Source organism: Myotis daubentonii, chromosome 3, assembly GCF_963259705.1.
Source record: "Myotis daubentonii chromosome 3, mMyoDau2.1, whole genome shotgun sequence".
Taxonomy (NCBI): domain Eukaryota; kingdom Metazoa; phylum Chordata; class Mammalia; order Chiroptera; family Vespertilionidae; genus Myotis; species Myotis daubentonii.
The window spans coordinates 35,384,015-35,404,972 of NC_081842.1; the positions used below are offsets into that span (position 1 = coordinate 35,384,015).

Sequence of the window (20,958 nt, forward strand, 5' to 3'; positions counted from 1 at the left end):
AAACAAATTAGTTGATTATGTATAGCCAATATATGATTATAATCTTCTACCATATTTATCCTCTATTTTGTGGTCCCATTAAAGAAGAATAAGGGATGGAACATAATAGGGAAAATATAAGAATGAAATAAAATAAAAATGAGTAGTTTTCTACATCCATTGTTTTTAATTGCTAGAGGCTGGTAACCATTCTCTTCTACAGTCATTGATTGGTTGCCAACCCACTGTATTTTTTTTTTTGTAGTGTTAGGTTTAACCATCACAGAAAAATATCCTTTGCATAGAGGCTAGCAAATGTTAGTATGGTCCTTCCCATGTGGAGCTTACCATCCAATTTAAAATTTTTATTTTAAGAGACTTTTATTTTTCATTACTTTTATTAACACATTAAATACATATTTCTGTTGTTGAGAAATAAATTACTGTGAATATTTGAGAGAATTATAATTAATATATTGCTGATCCTTTAATATTTTTTCACTCTTGATATGGAGATTTTTACTTATTTATTTATTTATTTATTTATTTATTATTTTTTATTTTTTTATTGCTTAAAGTATTACAAAGGGTATTACATATGTGTCCCTTTTTTTCCCCTGCCATTGACAGTCCCCTGGCCTTCCCTACCCCCCAGTGTCTTATGTCCATTGGTTATTCTTATATGCATGCATACAAGTCCTTCGGTTGAATATTTTTTTTCACTCTTGATATGGAGATTTTTACTTTTTTAAAACAAAAATTAGGATTTATAAAAAACCTACAGTTCTCATGAGAAAATTTGCATCATGTAAAATCTAAACAATGGATTTACAATAAAGTGAATAACCAATTTTTCACAACATTGGGGAAAAAACTTAATCTTATCATTTAATTTAAAAGTTGAAATTACTAGCCCAGCATTTGTTAATATGATTATTCCAATGTGCTCTAATAGGGAGGCTAATTGTTTGAGTATAAGTGTATAATTTTCTTAAGTATTTTTATATGCTGCAGATAGTCTAATGCTAAAATTGGCATTTTTCCAATTTTTAATGGGGGAAAAACAACCATTCATGGGTAATCTGTGAGATGATTTCACTGCTCTCTCTCATTCTCTCTTTTAGGTTTTGGGTGTGTTATCTCACAAATGTAATGGTAGAATGATTATAAAATATGGGACTAAGTGAAAGTGTTGAACAGTTATGGAGAAGCTTGCATTTCTAGATCTCAAGTCTTGTCTAGACATAGTTCTTTAAGCAATTATTCTAGTAATTAAATATTATGTGTTCAGTTTGGGAAGCAGGTAATGACTTGTAGAGATCCACTCAATTATGAATGAGATTTTGTGGTGTCTTTGAACTAAAATTGTTTGCAGAAAAGCGACCAAGACTTATTGTATTAATTTTTGCTATTGATATCATTTGTAGTTACTTAATATTTAGAAAATAAGGAATAGAATTTGCTTTAGGAAATAGGAGAGTCCTTTAAGTCAAAATTTGAGAACAAAATAAAGAACAGTGGTTCTCCAGATGTTCCGTAATGCCATTATAAAAATGGACTGACAGTCTGAAAATAATTGCGTTATTAAGTGATTAATCCTTCAAATAAAATGTAAATATCTTAGAAATAGCATTAAGTAAGAGATATTCATTTAACATTTGAAAAACAATTAAATTACCTTAGCTGAAGAAATGTTTTTCCCTCACTTGTTTCACACACATTTTAAAAAATATTTGATATTTCTTTATAAGTAGGGTAATAATTATGATTGAAAAGCCACATAGATATGTAGAAAATGACTTAATATAAATAAAAATATATTACCTAGCTTTATTACGGTGCTAGCATCCCGGTGCATGGATTTGTGCACATTGAAAGGAAATTAATTAGGAGAAATATTTTAATATCGCTATTCGTGTCTTATTAATGAAAATAAAATAGGATTCTATGGGGTCTCCTATCTACCTACTCCAGGACTTCTGTGAGATGAGGTACAGGAAAATGCTTCACAGACATTTGGTTAAAGTGTAACAGGTTTGCACTTGGCTATAACGCAAGTAATGTACTTGAGCTAAAGAAACTCCAAGGAGGCTAGTTGCTAGGAAACCTGAAGTTACTATGTGATTTCATTACTCATTGCCCACAGCGACCATTTCCGGCCTGCACTGGGCTGTAGGCCGCATTTTGCACCATGGGGTCTTGGCAGCATTGGCTGCATTTGGTTGGGTGTCACTCCAGGATGGTGTCACTTGGGGGAAGCCGATTGTTGGTTTATTTGCGCCAGGTCCGTGGTGCAGTTTATTTTTAAATGGCCAGTGCACATCATGGCAGCTCCTGCATTGAGCGCCTGCCCCCTGGTGGTCAGTGCGCATCATAGCTACCGGTCGGACGAATGGACACAGCCTTTTTTATATATAGACTAGGGGCCCGGTGCACGAAATTCATGCACTGGGGGGGGGGGCGGGGAGGTGTCCCTCAGCCCAGCCTGCCCCCTCTCACATACTGGGAGCCCTCAGGGGATGTCCTATTGATGGCTTAGGCCCGCTCCCAGCTCCCCTTGGGGAGCGGGCCTAAGCCGCAGTCTGGCCTCCCTTTGTGGGAGGTGACCGGGCTGATCAGGGGAAGGCACCAGCCCCATCACCCCGCTGCTGCAGCCACTGCCAGTCACCGCAGACAGCAAGGTTTTTTCATCAACACGGACTCCAGTCCCGTCACCATGAAAAAATGAAAACTTTTTTTAGGCATTTTCAAGATATGTCTTTCATATAATAATAATTTCTTTATCATTTTTTTATCCTCAACTGAGGATATGTTTCCATTGATTTTTAGAGAATGTGAAAGAGAAAGGGAAAGACAGAGAGAAACATCAAAATGAGAGGAACACTTTGATTGGTTGCCACCTGCATGAGCCCTGACCTGGGCCCCAGCCAGGGAGGAGCTTACAACCTAGGTACATGCCCTTGGTCAGAATTGAACCCAGACCCTGCCATCGGCAGGCCAAGGCATTATCCACTGAGCCAAAGTGGCTAGGGCAGGATATGACATTTCTTAGCCCTCCAGCAGCGGACCTTCGTTTTTTTCACCAGGGGTGTGGTGAAAAACCCTAGATCACTGTTTTGGATTCTTATTACCCAAGTTACTAAGAATATTACCAGTGGCATACAGGGAGCTTAACCAATGAGCGGTCAGAAAAGGTGCTTCCTCTGTAGTTCACACCAATCTGTGGCTTGGCACCCCACCCACCCCCGCCCCAGGCTTGACGCCTCTGGCCCAGGCTTCAGGCCTGGGCAGGGGAACCCCATCTCCCCCAATCACGAGCTCCACCCTTGCCCAGGCCTGACCCCTTGGCCAAAGGCGTTGACCCCCATCACCCTCCGATTGCCAGATTGGCCCCTTGCCAAGGCCTGATGCCTCCGCCAGAGGTATAAGGCCTGGGCAGGGGACCCCCATCTCCCTCCCATAGCTGGCTCCGCCCCCCACCCAGGCCTGATGCCTCTGGCCCAGGTATCAGACCTGAGCAGGGGACCCACACACCCCTCCGATTGACGGCTCCACCCCCCGCCCAGGCCTGACGCCTGGGCCAAAGGCGTTGACCCCCATCACCCTCCAATTGCAGGATCAGCCCCTTGCCCAGGCCTGATGCCTCTGCCAGAGGCGTCAGGCCTGGGCAGGGGACCCTCATTTCCCCCATCACTGGCTCTGCTCCCAGCCCAGGACTGATGCCTCTGGCCCAGGCGTCAGGCCTGGGCAGGGGACCTCAGACCCCTCCGATTGCTGGCTCTGCCCCCCGCCCAGGCCTGATGCCTCGGCCAGAGGAGTTGACCCTCATCACCCTCCGATCCCCGGATCGGCCCTTTGCCCAGGCCTGAGGCCTCTGGCAGAGGTGTCAGGCCTAGGCAGGGGACCCCCAGCTCCCACCATCCCTGGCTCCGCACCTGCTACCCACGATCTCTGGCACCACCCCTGCCCAGACCTAAGGCCTCTGGTGGAAGCATTAGTCCTGGGCAGGAGACCCCCAGCTCCCCGGGATCTCCTGCTCTGCCCTGGCCTAGACATAATGCCTCTGGCCAAGGCATTAGGCCTGGGCAGGGGACCCCCAGCTGCCCAGGATCGCTGACTCCGCCCCGCAATGGCTGGTTCCGCCCCTGCCCAGGCCTAACACCTCTGGCCGATGCATTAGGCCTGGGCAGGGGACCCCGAGCTCCCTGCGATTGCAGGCTCTGCCCCTGCCCAGGCCTAATGCCTCTGGCCAAGGCGTTAGACCTGGGCAGGGGACCCCCAGCTCCCTGTGGTTGCAGGCTCTGCCCCTGCCCGGGCCTAACTCCTCTGGCCAAGGCATTAGGCCTGGGCAGGGGACCCCCAGCTCCCCACGATCTCCCGCTCTGCCCCTGCCTACACCTAATGACTCTGATTGAGGCCTTAGGCCTGGGCAGGGGACCCCCAGCTTCCCAGGATCACTGACTCCGCCCCTGCTCCCTGCGATGGCTGGTTCCGCCCCTACGCAGGCCTAACACCTCTGGCCAAGGCATTAGGTCTGTGCAGGGGACCCCCAGCTCCCTGGATTGCAGGCTCCACCCCTGCTCAGGCCTAACGTCTTTGACCAAGGCTTTGGGCCTGGGCAAGGGACCCCTAGCTCCCCGGACTGCCGGGAGAGCGGGTTGGGGGCCTGACTGCAGGCGGACGCCGCAGCCGCCCCAATAGCCTGGGTCTGCCGGCCAAAGTGGGTCGGGGGCCACCGCCCGCACTCACGCCCCCGACCCGTTCTCGCGGGTTGGGGGTGTGACTGCAGGCGGACGCCACAGCCACCTTGCAAGCCCGGGTCTGCCAGTGAGTGATCCCTTGAGGAGAATTCTGAGGATGCAACTTCCCTGCTAAAAGAGTCTCCAACTCTGGGCAGGAAGAAATCCAAACTCCTCATCTTGAGGGGCTTCATGTAAGGCCCTCAGAATCTGGGACCCATCTTCAAATCCCCATCCTATCTCAGCCCATCTCAATTCCATTCCATCCCGGTCCATTCAACCTCATCCTGGTTACTACCCACTCTCCCTACAGCTTCAAAGAATTTACTGTAGCCCTAACTGGTTTGGCTCAGCAGGTTGGGGGCGTGACTGCAGGTGGACGCCACAGCCGCCCCGCCAGCCCCGGTCTGCTGGCGGGAGAGCCGGTTGGGGTCTTGGCCAGTAGGGGACAGCTGCGGTCACGCCCCGCCATCCCTGGGTTGGGTAGCCTGCCATCCAGGTCACAGATAGCAGGCCTGGATGGCAGAGGGGCAGGCAGGTTGGCGGTTAACTGCCATATTAGTTGGCAGTTAATTTGCGTATCGCCGTTATTAGCCAATGGGAAGGGTAGCGGTCGTATGCCAATTACCATGTTTCTCTTTTATTAGATTAGATAGTTCACATATTATACATTTATCATGTAATGTGTGTAATTTAATGTTTTTTAGTACATTCACTGAATTGTTCAACCATCTCCACAATCTAATTTAGCATATTAATCCTCCCTCAAAGAAATCCCTCAACTATTACTAACTGCTTCCCATTCTACCTCTCTCTGCATGTCCCCTACCCAGACCTAGTCCATTAATCTACTTTCTTTTTCTGTACATTTCACTTAAATGCTACCAAATAATGTTATTTTTTGTGACTTTTTTTTTTAACTTAGCATTGTGCTTTCAAAGTTCATTCATGTGGCAGCATATATCAGTATTTCATTATTTTTATTATTGATAAATATTACAGTTGTACCACATTTTATTTATCTATTCAGCAGAAGACAGATATTTGGAAGGTTTCCTCTGTTTGGCTATTATGAACATTCAGGTACAGATTTTTGTGTGGACATATGAACATTTGTGTATAGATTTTTGGTCAGACATTAATGTATTCTTTTTAAGTATATATCTAGCAGTGGACTTATTGGGTCCTATAATAATTTCTAAGTTTAATGTTTCAAGGAACTACCAAATCATTTTCAAAAGTGGTTGTACTATCTTATATTCTATTAGCAATATATGAGTTTCAATTTCTCGACATCCTCACTGACACTTATTGTATATCTTGTTTATTATAGTATCCTAGTGAGTATGAAGTGATATCTCATAGTGATTTTGATTTTCATTTTTTCAATAACTAAGGGTGTTGAGCTTTATTTTTTGTATGTTTATTGATATTTTGTATATCTTCTTTGGATAAATTCCTATTAAAATAATTTGCCTATTTTTTATAATTGGGTTGCATTTTTATTATTTAGTTGTAAGAGTTCTTTATGTATTCTGCATACATGTTCTTTGAGAAGGACTGAATTGTTTCCCCTCTAAAATAACTGTGTTGATCATGTAACCCACAATATTTCTCAAATAGGGTCTTTCTGAATCAGATGGGTGGGCCCTAATCCTGTGACTAGTGTCTGTAAAAAAAATGCTTGCCTCTTTTTATTCTCTTCACCTCTCCACTGTCATGCACCAAGGAAAGGCCATATGAGGACACAGAAAGAGGGTAGAAAGGCCATGGAAAGAGACCTAGGGAAAAAACAACCATGTTAGCACCTTCATTGGACTTCTAGCCTCCAGAACTGTGAGAAATAACTTTCTGTTTTTAAGCCAACAGTCTGTGGTATTTTGTTATAGCAAACCTAGCAGACTAATACATCTGCTATCAGATATATACTTTGCAATTTTTCTCCCCATTTTGTAAGTTTTCTTTTAACTAGCCCCATTATGTTATTGTTTACAGCACATAAAGGTTTTACTTTTGAAATAATAAAATTTTTGTTCCTTCTTTTTTTTTTTTTTGCCCCTTGTGCTTTTCGTGTTATATCTAAAACAAACAGACAAAAATAAAACCACATTGCCTAATCCAAGATCATAAACATTTATTCTCATATTTCCTTCTAAGAGTTTTACAGTTTATCTCCGACAGTTAGGTCTGTAATCCATAATGAGCTAATTTTTGTATATATTGTGAGGTAGAGGACCAACTTCATTCTTTTGCATTTGGATATCCAGTTGTCCCAGCATAATTTGTTGAAATGACTGTTTTTCCCTTATTGAATTATCTTGGCATCCCTAAATAGTCAGGAGTATGTGGGTGCAGCATAGGAAATTTAGTTTTGGTGGCAGGTGGGTACCTGAGATATCAGAGATAACACTTTGTAAGGCATATGCTTGTCTAGCCACTGTTCTGTTCACCTGAAACTAGTATAAAATAATACTGAATATAAACTGGAATTGAAGTGTTTTTTATTTTAAAAAAGCAGTTAACCATAAATGTATAGGATTATTTCTGGACTTTCAATTCCTTTCCATTGATCCATATATCCTTATGTCAGTTCCAGTCAGTCTTGATTACTGTAGCTTTATAGTAAGTTTTGAAATTGGGAATTGTGAGTCTTACTAAATGTTTCCTACCACTCAAAATTGTTTTGTCTATTCTGAGTTTGTTGAATTTCCATATAAATTTTAGGATCATATAGTGGATTTCTGCAAAAATGACAACAGATATTTTGATAGGGGTTGCTTAGAACCTTTAGATAAATTTGGAGAGCATTGTCTTCTTAGCAATATTAAGATTTCCAATCAAAGAACATGGGGTATATTTCTATTTATTTAGAGTTCTTTAGAGTTATTTCAATAGTGTTTTGTAGTTTTCAGTGTATAACACTTTTATTTCTTTTTTTAAAAAAAATATTCCTAAGGCTTTTATACTTTTTGATACTATTTTAAATGGAACAATTTTTTAATTTTATTTTCACAGTTACTTGTTAGTGCATTAAGATATAATTAAATTGTACATTTGATCCTGTATCCTGCCATCTTGGTGAGCTTGGTTAGTAGTTCTAACAGTTCTTTAGTGGATTCTTTAGCATTTTTTGCAAAGAGAATTAGTTTTACTTCTACCTTCCCTAGATGGACACATTTTTTTAAATTGTCTAATTGCTATGGCTAGAACATCTACTAGAATGTTGAGTGCAAGTAGAAAGAGTAGACATCTTGTCTTGTTTCAGATTTTTGGGGGGGCATTAAGTTTATTTACCATTAATTATTATATTAGCTGTGTTTTATTCATAAATGCCCTTTACCACATTAAGAAATTCCTTTGCATTCATTCCTAGTATTTTGAACAGTTTTCTATGCAAGTGTGCCAGATTCTGTTAAATACTTTTCCTATGTCTATTTAAATTATCATATAATTTTGTTTGCTTAAATTTTGTTTACATAGTATATTACATTAATTAATTTTTAAATTGTTATCAGTTTTGAAGTAAACTTTAATGAGTTTTTTATCAAGGTGATTTAAGGGGCTATCCAAAGAACTCATCTATACTATGGCATCTTTATTTTGGTTAATGAATTGTGATTGGTGTTACAGAAATTAATGCTGAAATTAATTTTATAAATTCCTGTCTTTGCTACCAATTAATAATTTAGTCTGAAAACATTTTAACCACATTTACAATTATTTCAATTGGCGTTTTCAAAGATGGGATCATACTTTGTTAAAATTTTCTCTTGTGAGTTTTCAATATCAAAGAGTATATAGTATATATTCTTTTAAATTCATCATCATTATATTGATCTTTATCATGTATAAAGTGAATTCTCTATTATTAAGGAGTGGGTTTTAACTGGCTTATGATGTAAACACCCTCCTTTTTTACTTTTACTCATACATTCAACAATAAGTATCATTCCTCTACTTGGTACAATTCCATACCAAATGTTAAGGAAACACTGTAAACAAAATTAGCAGTATTTGTGCTTTTATGAAGTTTACAGTATAGAGCAGAGACAAACATTGAACAGATGGCACAAAACTGAATGTGCAATTACTGATTGTGATATGTACTATAAATAAAACATAAGATAGGAAACTGAAATTAAATATTATTGAATATGGGAGAGGGAGTGAAAATTGCTTATATCCATGACTACCCTTGAAAATCTCTTAGTGGTCTATAAATTATGATATACATAAACTTCCTTATATAAGGCCCTACAGAAATTTTATGACATGGACTCTCAATTATAGTAAAGAAAAGAATGATTTAGACATTTATATGATGATAGTTAAAGAAATAACTACGATTCATAGGATAAAATGAGAATAGAAAATTCTAAAATATCCTCTCTTCCTGAAAGATTTATTATTTTTTCATTTGATTTTATTACTAAATCATGATAACATACTTAATTGATTTATGTATTGGGAAGAAACAAACAAGATGCTATGCTCATCTAATTTGGTTTAGATTTTAAAGTATCTAATCATATAAAGAGAGGTTCATTTGTGTAATTAATAAATCTATTTTTTTTTTCTTTCCATAAAAAGGCAATAATCAGAGTTCCTGCCCAATAATTTATTTGTTAGGATTAAAAGTGAGTTAGTCCAAACAGATAATTAGTGTAGCATCTGACACTTATTAAGACTCAATAAATGTTAGTTACTTCTACCACTAATTAGTTTGTGAAATCTTTTGGCCATAAAAATGGGAAAATTTAGAAATGCAAAAACAAGTGTGATTGCTTCCTACCCCGTTAATGAATCTTGGATTGGACAAAATGAGATCTAAGGAATGTCATGTATTTTATAGATTAGCATTCTTTCTGTGTTTAGTATCTTGGATATTGGTAAGAAAAATTATATATCTCAATGGATCATTTATTGCTCTAAAATTATAGCGATGAACTGTTTTTTTGTTTGCTTATTTGCTTTGGTATGGCACTCCTAAATATTACTTGTTGATTACTGTCCAGCATTGCCTGAAACAACTTAGCACAAAACCATAAAATTTTAGTGCTATTTATGCTATCTTATTAATAAATGATACCTATCAAGTCTGTTCTTGTTTTGGTAGTAAGACGTCATGTTAACATTTCAGGAATTATTATATTTCAGCTTGAGTCTATTTTGTGAAGTCTCCATTGTGACATTTGTTAAATCTTTACTCACTAATCTGGCTTAGGCATTTTCTTACAAAATCATAATCAACTCACTGTGAAATAGAAACCACTGTCTAAAGGAGACCATTGGATAACCCAAATAATGATTTCATCAAAGTTTGACATCTTAGATTATATTAACAATTGAAAACAGATGAAAATGTGAGACATTTCATAACTACAATGAAAAAAATTCTGCTTCAGTTATATACGCATTTTATATATATATATATGAAAATATCTTTTGACCCAAAGTATCCATGTGAAAGCCCTAGTTCTCTATAATTATTCTATGAATCATCAAAGAACTTAAATTAACTTTGTTTCTGATTATATACCTGGACTTCTTTGCTTCTGTAGCATTGATAATTATTAACCACTTGGTTTATAGTTTAAAATAATTGTTTTAGGCTAACCATAGTTACTTATTGAATGGTGAATTTGTTATAAGACTCTATACTATCACTAATCTCTTGTCACAGGTAAGCCTTCTCTCATAGTTGGAGCTAGCATACAGAATGTTTTGTACAAGTGCCCTTAGGATCAACGCCTGTGGAAGGAAGGAAAGGAAAAGGTAGTGGGCCAAAGGAGAAGTCACACTTCTCCCCAGTCCCAGTGAAACCCTCAGCTAACACTAGTAAGATACGGGGCTAGGATGGTCCTTTAGAGTTATCCTAACTTTGGCCTAGAAGGACACAACTTTAATTTCCATGTAAGTTAGTCATTACAGGCGGAACACTCTGCCTACATTTTTCTGTACCTGACTCTAACATTTGAAGGGACTGAGAGCTAAATCCTGACTTCTAACAGCTCTCCTAGGAATAGAGGCAGTAAGTCCTCTTTTGAGAAGGGATCAGAGTTTTAACAATCTGCAAATTCTGAATGGAAAATACAATTATCCCCATTTTACATAGAGAAAAACTGAGACTTGTCCAGCTGCATAGATAATTACCTGAAATGGGTAACTACAGAACCCTATACTTTATAATGTAACTCATTGTTTTCTCAGATTTTTGTATGGTGATAAAATTTTCAGAAAGACACCAGTTTTGTTTTGGTTGTCTCATGCTCATGAATGCCTAAATATCTTCCTACTGATTTGACTGTAGCTAATGTACATAGCCCTTTTATTCTGCATTACATTTTATAGTACATTTTCTCTGACATAATATGATCAGATAAGGTTCTTACAGCCATTTGGTAAACAAGACAGGATAAGCATCATTATTTCCAATTATAGATTAGGGAGTAGACACAAAAGCGATTATGTAATTTTACTCAGTCACAAGGTAAATAAGAAAACTTGAAATTGAACCTGAGTCTTCTAAGTCCAGAGTATAGATACAGTACTCTTCATTAAGAATTCATTCATTGGGAAGGTACTTGTGTACTTTAGTGTTTCAGCTTTGAGAATTTGAAATTTTATTAGCTCACAGACCAGGTCTTTTGAAGTCCTACTTTAATTGATTAAGAATATATATCTTATGTCAGCATTTTTACTACCTTACATTTTTTTTCTCACGAATACCATAATAGTCATCCTTTGTCATATTTAACTTCTGCTTCTAGTTAACAAAAATTTATACAGAAATTTCACGATGAAGTGAAAAAACAAAGCAAAACAGTGTAACTCTATTGGATAGTACTTCTATTTGTTATGAATAGGTTCTGGTTCTTGCCCATACAACACACTCAACTGTGTCTCAATTGAAGCATAAGGGCAATAGCCACCCCATGTTATTAGTTATGGAATTCACTGGATGCAGATTTAATTTGTGCCACAATATTCTTTTCTGTTTTGCTTTTTCCCTGAACATATTTTTCTTTTGTAATTGGCTCATTTGACATGTGGCCATGCTGCTAGCTTCACTAAGTCTTTTTTTTTATATGAATTTGTGATTTTAAAGTATATTTAAGTAGTCCAAGTACTAGGAGTAGAAATGAGCAGAACAGACTTTAACAATAAAAATATTTATTTCTTTCTCTCATTCTTTTTGTATATTATTTTTAATATTGGGCCTTATCTTTTGGTTCCTTTTTAGCTGGATTATAGGTAATTGCTAAGATTTAAAACATTCACATAAAGATAACTTCAATTTAAAAGAAATCTAAAAGAAAGGAGAGTTACATTTTGATATAGCCTTAATGTAAAAAATAAACTTTTGTTATCACTTCTATTTCCATTGTTTTATATATATTCCAAACTAAGTTACTATGTGGCCTTCTTTAAGGCATAGCATTATATTTTGTTCATTAAAGACACCTGGCCTTTGGGTTTTTATATTGTTGTATTATCCTTTTTTTAAAAAATAAGATTTACTTGAAACTTGCCTGGTTTTTTTAGAATTATAGAAACATTATTAATGGCAAATGAATAATTTGGTATTCTGACTCTCTTAATGACAAACATACAGATATCATTTGATATAACAAACTAATTATGAAGAATTAATACTTATTACATAACATCTATTATGAATTTATTCCTTACAATACATATAATAAAGGTAAAATGATCAATAAACAAGGCCTGTCTATATCTAATTAATGCTACCTCACATAGTGTTATATGATATTCAGTTCCATTAGTGCAATATGCCCAGATGCAAAGGGTCAAATTAAACAAAACTGAAAAATAAGGCAAACAGTGGGGAGTCTACTTTCTAGTGAAATTTAAAGAATTCTAGAATACCCCCACTTATGAAAATATGCAAGCTACATATTGTATTTAATACACATTTCATCACAGATTAGAGAAAATGTTGCAAAAGGGTCAGTAGAACTAACCTTATTAAACAGGCATAATGAATAGTTGAGCTTGCTGAAATTCCCATCCTTCCAGGAACCTGGCCATCACTTTAATATCTTTATCATTACACATTTATGCTTGGTGAATCATTTTCTCCTACAGAGGAAGCTCCTCTGATTATTTAATGGAAGATGATGAAAAAACAGGATTTGCTTTAGAGAAAGCTTTAATAATCTACTTAATGGAACAATCAAAGGCCATTTCCTGAAGTGACATCAAAAGATGCTAGACATTAATATTGATTCCAGAACTCCCAGGACTGTACAGTTAATGTAAAGTTCCCTGAGAGGGCATTACAGACACTTCAGCTGGAACCTCTATTTATCTTGCTTTCCCCTTGGAGCCTTGATTTAGATTGGGTGGCAATTCCAGCTTCATTTTGGGTTATAATATGAATGCTATTAAGATAACAGTATTTTCTTCTTCCGTAAATCAGTGAAAGATATGTGTCCTCCTTTACTCTGATGATATCATGTGTGTGTGTGTGTGTGTAGGAGTTACCCTAATAATAATGTCCAGTTTAATTTTGTCCAGAAATATTTTTTTTTAAGATTTACTACTTGGAAACAAACGTTATGTTTGGCAGACATCCTCTAAAATGTAGCCGGCCAACTCTGTTCATTACTTAAAAGTATATTTTGCAATTAATTTATCCTGGAACTTTGACTGCAGAGTTGCTTCTCAGAAAGAGGTGGTCTGAGGGCACATTTTTCAAACACTTTTAAGCCTTAGATAAATGTCTGGTAAATCCAGCTTCATAAATGGCTGGGCCAAAACAATGCCACGCTTACCCTATGACATTTCATAACATATATGTCCATCACATGTTGGATATGCTTCATATAATTTGTCATTAATAGATAAAAATATAGAATTGAGTTTTTCTTTGCTTGTGCTGTAGGGGGACCAAGTTATTTTAAGAATCCTGGCCCTAGTTTTACAACATTTTTGGGTTCACATCTTTATAGAAGTGGCCATCCATGCAGCAGAGATGTCAATTTAGACAATGTATTAATTTGCTGGGGCTGCTATCACAAAATACCACAGATTTCATGGCTTAAACAACTGAACATTGTTTTCTCATGTTCTGTAGACTGGGAAGTCCAAGACCAACCTGATGCAGGGTTGGTTCCTGCTGAGGCTGTTCCAGACTCCGGCTTGTAGTCTGCCTTCATCAAATTGTGTCTTCACATTAGTCTTGCTTGTTTTTCCTCTTTTTATATGAATACCAGTCATATTGGATTAAAGTCCACCCTAATAATTCCAGTTTAACCTAGTCATCTCCGAAAATACCCTGTTTCCAAATAAGGTCACATTCTGAGATACTGGGAGTTGGGGCTTCAACATGAATTGTTTGGGATTCAGACCCAAAAACCCATGATCACTCATCGGAAAAAAGTTGTGGTATGGTTATATTTTTCAGTCTTTTCAGAACCTTTCTAAATAACAAAAAATATTTTTCAGGCTATTTTTCTATTACCTTTAAAACACTGTATAGAAATCCCTAAGGTCTCTAAAAGTGGTTTTGAAACCCAATCGCTTCATCAAAGTTAGCACTGGAGCTGAAAAAAGGAATAAGTGATTGATTTCATCCTGGCTCAGCCATTAACCATTGAATATGCCCTGGGCACAGTATTTAAATAATATGAGCAGTTCTTCATCTAAAAAGGGGAGTCTGTGTCCAAATTTACTCTTCTTATAAGGACATTAATTATATTAGATTAGGGCCCACATTAATGACCTTATTTTAACTTAATTACCTCATAAAGACTCCATCACCAAGTGTGTTCACATTCTGAGATAATGAGTGTTAGACATTTAATATATGATTTTGGGGGAAGATATAATTGAACTTTAAACTTTTACAGAAATTTAGACCCCTACATTATTTTAAAAATCTAAACAAACATTGGGCCTATTAATTACCTCATCCATTGTCAAAATATATGCCATAGATTATTATTATATACTAGAGGCCCAGTGCACAAAAATTTGTGCCTGGACGGGGGTGGGGGGGTCCCTCAGCCCAGCTTGCCCCCTATCACATACTGGGAGCCCTAGGGGATGTCCTACTACCTGCTCCCTGCTCCCCTTGGGGAGTGGGCATAAGCCACAGTCTGGCCTCCTTTTGTGGGAGTCAACCGGGCTGATCAGGGGAAGGCCGCAGCCCCATCACCGCACTGTTGCAGCCACTGCCAGTCACAGCAGCCACCAAAGTGTTTTCATCAACATGGACTCCAGTCCCTTTACCATGAAAAAATGACAACTTTCTTTAGGCATTTTCAAGAAGTGTCTTTCATAAGATATAACCTTTCTTTCCTTCCTTCCTTCCTTCCTTCCTTCCTTCCTTCCTTCCTTCCTTCCTTCCTTCCTTCCTTCCTTCCTTCCTTCCTTCCTTCCTTCCTTTCTTTCTTTCTTTCTTCCTTCCTTTCTTTCTTTCTCCTCACCTGAGGATATGTTTCCATTGATTTTTAGAGAATGTGGAAGAGAAAGGGAAAGACAGAGAGAAACATCAAAGTGAGAGGAACACTTTGATTGGTTGCCTCCTGCATGAGCCCTGACCTGGGCCCGGGCCAGGGAGGAACCTGCAACCTAGGTACATGCCCTTGGTCAGAATTGAACCCAGAATCTGTGTTGGGCAGGCCGAGGCATTATCCACTGAGCCAAACCAGCTAGGGCAGGATATGACATTTCTTAACCCTCCAGCAGCAGACCTTCCTTTTTTTCTCCAGGAGTGTAGTAAAAAAACCCTAGATCACCTATTTGGACTCTCATTACCCAAGTTACTAAGAATATTACCACTGGCATACAGGGAGCTTAGCCAATCAGCAGTCAGAAAAGGTGTTTCCTCTGTAGTTCACACCAATTGCCGGTATGGCTCCTGCCTGGGCCTAACGCCTCTGGCGAGTCATTAGCCCTGGGCCGGGGCACTCCCAGCTCCCCACCGCTGCCACCATCAACGATCGCTGGCTAACTCCTCCTCGGCCCAAGCTTAAAGCCTCTGGCTGAGGTGTTAGGCCTGGGCCGGCCCGCCCACCCCCCATGCTCCCTGCCATCAATGATCGCTGGCTGGCTCCTCCCTGACCCAGTCCTAATGCCTCAGGCTGAGGGTTTAGGCCTGGGCTGGGGCACCCCCAGCTCCCTGCAGCCGCCTCCGCCATCAACAATCACTTGCTCATGATCGCTGGCTGGCTCCTCCCTGGCCCAAGCCTAAAGCCTCTGGCCAAGGCTTTAGGTCTGGACCAGGGCACCCCCAGCTCCCCACCACCGATCGCTGGCTGGCTGGCTCTGCCCTGGTTCCCCGCCGCAACTGCCATCAAGGATCCCTGGCTGGCTCGCCTGGCCCAAGCCTAAAGTCTCTGGCGGAGGCTTTAGGCCAGGGCCGGGACACCCCCAACTCCCCACCACCGATTGCTGGCTGGCTCCTCCCCGACCCAAGCCTAAAGCCTCTGGCCGAGGTGTTAGGCCTGGGCCAGGGGCCCAGCTCCCTGCCACTGCCGCCATCAAGCATAGCTGGCTGGCTCCGCTCGGTTCCCCGCCGCTGCCACCATCAATGATCGCTGGCTGGCTCCTCTCTGGCCCAAGCCTAAAGCCTCTGGCTGAGGCATTAGGCCTGGGCCGGGGCACCCCCAGCTCCCTGTGGCTGATCGCCCAGGCCCCAGCCTAAAACCTCAGTCCGAGGCTTGGGGCTGACATATGCAAATTAGCCACCATCTTGGCTGTCGATTAATTTGCATATCTCACTGATTAGCCAATGGGAAGGGTAGCAGTCATACGGATAATTACCATGTTTCTCTTTTATTAGATAGGATGCCGTTAAATTGTATATCATACTATATGTACCTCAGTGATATATAGATAAATTGTAGAGATAATTACATTGTCATCCTCTCCCCTCCACACACACAAGCATATACTCTCAATTGTTCTTTTGGTGGCCTGAAATATGATGTTACCAACAAGGACACTGACACTTAGGTTGAGGAATTAGTCTAAGATTACCCTTGTGGTAACCCAAGCAGCAGAATTTGATTTCTAACTCATGTATGTTATTCCCCAAACTCTTGCTTTTAACCACTATTTATTAGAATCTTCTTCATTTTTTCTTATTTGAGCTGCTTTTCCCCTAGCCCTGACAGTGTTTTGCTTACATTTTATAGTATACTAGAGACCTGGTGCACGAAATTTGTGTGGTGGTGGTGGTGGGGGGGGGGTCCCTTAGCCCGGTGTGCACCCTCTCCAATCTTGGACCCCTCGGGAAATATCTGACTGCCGGACATCCCTCTCACAATCCAGGCCCGCTGGCTCCTAACTGCTTGCCTGCCTGCCTGCCTGATGGCCCCTAACCACCTCTGTCTGCCAGTCTGATCACCCCTAACTGCCTCTGCCTGCTGGCCTGATCGCCCCCAAATGCCCTCCCCTGCTGGCCTGATCACCCCCCAAATGCCATCTCCTGCTGACCTGATCATCCCCAACTGCCTTCCCCTGCTGGCCTGATTGCCCCCAATTGCCCTCCCCTGCCAGCCTGATCTCACCTCCAACTGCCCTCCCTTACCGACCTGATCACTCCTAACTGCTTGCTCCCCTGCCGGCCTGAATGCCCCTAACCACCTCTGCCTCAGCCCCACCACCGTGGCTTTGTCTGGAAGGAAGTCGGACATCTGGAAGATGTTGTGTTGACCTGGTCAAATTAGCACATTACCCTTTATTAGTATAGACTAGGGGCCCGGTGCACGAAATTCGTGCACTGGGTGTGTGTGGGGGGGAGTGTCCCTCAGCCCAGCCTGCCCCCTCTCACATACTGGGAGCCCTCAGGTGTTGACCCCCATCACCCTCCAATCACAGGATCAGCCCCTTGCCCAGGCCTGACGCCTCTGGCCTAGGCGTCCGGCCCGGACAGCGGGGACCTGCAGTGGCAGCAGGGGGTGCCGCGATCGCGCGGGCTCCACCCCTGCCCCTGCAGGACACCTCTGGCCTAGGCGTCCGGCCCAGGCAGTGGGGACCCACAGCTGAAGCGGCCCCGCGATCGTGGGCTTCGCTTTAGGCCCAGGCAAGGGGCCCCTAGCTCCTGGGACTGCCAGCTTCGACCATGCCCAGCTCCCATTGCTGGCTCTACCCCTACTTCCTGCTATCACTGGCCAGGGCAGAAAAGGCACCTGATTCTCTGATGGGGGGCAGGGCAAAGGCAGCCCCAGGGCCACCTTTGCCCTGCCCCCCAGCTCTTAGCTCCCCCCTGGGTTTCCGATCACTGTCAGTGGCAGGGGGCTTCTTCCTGCCTTCCCTTTCGCCTCCCTGCGTTGTGCCTACATATGCAAATTAACCGCCATCTTGTTGGCAGTTAACTGCCAATCTTAGTTGGCAGTTAATTTGCATATAGCCCTGATTAGCCAATGAAAAGGGTAGCTCGTACGCCAATTACCATTTTTCTCTTTTATTAGTGTTGATGTTCTTGCAGGCCAGCACCAGAATTTCTGAAGCCAGCTCAGTGACTAGGAGTCATTGGCATGCTCAAGCCACAGTCCTTGTGATATTAACTGGCCTGGTAGCAAACCATACAGTGGAATATCCCAAAGTCTTGCATGTACTTGAGGATAAAATCATACTTAAAGCTGAAGATGTAACTTCAGCTCTTTTTTTAGTTATCTTGGTGGCAGGGTTACAGATAGCAAACAGCTATCCAGAATAAAAGGAAACAAGTTGAGTGATTAGATAATCCACAGGAATCAAATAAAATGACAAAATCACCTGCAATCTTAATAATAAGTCTTAGAATTACATACCGAGTTGTTTATTTTGTTATAAAGTACTCTGCAAAATATTCTGGCAAACATCTTATATGAAAATCTGAGAATGTGATTCTTATCAGAAGTTCCTTAAAGTAGAAAATGATAAAAATGCATAGTAACAAAAAAAACCACATAAATACTTTCCAAAGAAGATTAGAAATATTTTATCACCCTCTTTAGAGTAATGCACTTAGGATTTTAATTTTATAAGCATAGCTATTAGCATCTTATAAACCCTCACTTTGCCTCCATTATCAATCAGCATTTTAGAATTACTTTCTAGCTTTGATTCAGTTTATCTTTTTAAAATCGTCTTATCAGGAAACTTGTGCTCTTCAGATTGGGGATAGCTACATGCTCACTGCCAATAACAAAAACAGTTCTGAATATTTCTATAATAACTTTATTCCACAGAAAATTCGTGATTGCATTTTGCTCTTCAAAACTCAACTCCCTGGGCTTCCTTCATCTGATAACCATTCGAGATTAGTCATTGATTTGTCTCTGTTGTCCGTATCAGGTTGCAGGTTCCTAAAGGACACAGACTGTGTGCTCTGTTATACATCTTTACCCCTTAGCATTCTTTGAAATGCCAAGAACTCTGAAGTCGTTTAATAAAAATCACTTGGATTGATTTTTATCTTTGCAGCCAAGTAGGAGAGACAGGTGCCATTTCCTCTGACTTTTAGATGGTCAAACACTCTTGGAGCAGAGATTAGGAGTCATATCTCCAACTTCCAAGCCAATTCTGAACCTATTAGCCTGATGCAGGGCTTCTCTTTGAAATACTCCTAACTGCAGACATCAATGAAGAACATATCTGTGTTCAAGGCCTGGGGTCCTAACAGCCACTGTCTATAGCTAGCTAGAATTTGCTTTGAAATTATGTATTTGATCTTTAAAATTTCATTGCATTTGTTATTGAATTTATTTGAATATAACAATGTTGCATGTACTTAAAGTAAAACAGGCATACCAGGAAGCTATGTGGCCTTTATCTTGCAGGTCTTCCTGTAACTGTCACGCCGGGAATATTCATGCCTCAGATTAAGAACCCCTCATGAGATATTTCACAAAAGTCTTTTTGCTTTAAGGTTGACTATAACAATGTTTCAGATGCAGAAATTCACATGGATAGTACAAATTCATGAGGAGGCTCTCGGTCTGTGGGATGGAACTTCGAACATTTATTTTCATGGGACCCTGAATTCTGTTGAAGTGTAAGAGGGTTACTGCAGGGTGAGGGGGAAGGAGTGGAGCAAAGGGAGGCTTCTAGTCTTTGAACCTTTGCTTCAAACTGAGCAGCCCCATTCTCATCTGGTTTGCTTTTAGCATTTTATTTTGTAAAAAGTTTTCTTTTTCTATTCTTTAAAAAAGAGACACTAAGTCAAATGAAAAATTGCAATTCAACATAGAAATTTGAATGTCTTTGAATAACTTAATTTCTTCATTCTATTATACATTTATTTTTATACTAGAAGCCCAATGCATGAAGATTCGTGCAAGAATAGGCCTTCCTCCCCATGGGTGCCAACACATGGTGGGTTGGCTCCTGCAGCCTTTGCAGCAGCAGTGGAGGCAGGGAGGACTGGAGAGGTTGGGTGCACTAGTGCATTTCACTTTCCCATTGTGAAAGTGGGATGCAACTGGCCTCCTTCCTCATCCTCTTCCTCCTCCACCCTCTGCCTCCTGCCTGCTCGCCCTCCCTCCATGCCAATCACCCTTTCCCTCTTGATTTGGCAATAGGGAGGAAAGAAATCTGATAATTTGGGTTAATGTGTAAGTGGTCTCTTACATCTATTCAAAACAAAGCTGAGCCGCCTGCTACTGCTGCCACGGCTGCCACCATTGCCCCTTGGCTGGCCCAGGGCTCCCGGGACACACTAACTGTGCACCGAGTGAGCTTCCATGCGTGTCCATGCTTGGGTTTTGTTTACCAGAGCAGCAGGGCAGGGGTGGGGTAGAGGGAGACACCAGACCCCAGGCACCAGAAGGTTGCCTCTGAGGCCAGGGGCTGGGCCAAAGGGAGGCCACAAGGATAGTTGACAGGTGTGGAGCACGGCAGGAAGGCCTTGAGGGGCCGGGGTGGGCACCTCCATCTTTGTTGGCTTAATTTGCATACTCATTCCTGATTGGCAGTGGGCATTGCAAAGTGATGGTCAATTTACATATTTCTCTTTTATTAGATAAGATTGACTTTCTCATTTTCAACCAGTATTCTTATAAACAACTAGCAAAAAAGGAATGAATATGTCAAAACTAAGCATCAAAATGACTTAGAGGTATTAAGTGTCATGCATGTATTGTATGCCTAATATTCAGAACCCTATCCTTTCCAGATCTTATAGAACTTTTCTTTTCAACTACTTTCAGTAATAGGAGTTTGCAACTTTTTATGCAGCCCATTGTATTGTTGCACATCTCTCTTTGTTGGTAAGTTCTTT

The 20,958-nt window shown here is 40.9% G+C and overlaps 1 protein-coding gene across 2 annotated transcripts in view; it reads left to right on the forward strand.

Moving 5' to 3' along the window:
• NAALADL2 (N-acetylated alpha-linked acidic dipeptidase like 2) overlaps window positions 1-20,958 on the forward strand; it is a 1,191,965-nt gene that overhangs the window by 310,236 nt on the left and 860,771 nt on the right. The gene's annotated exons all lie outside the window — the stretch shown is intronic.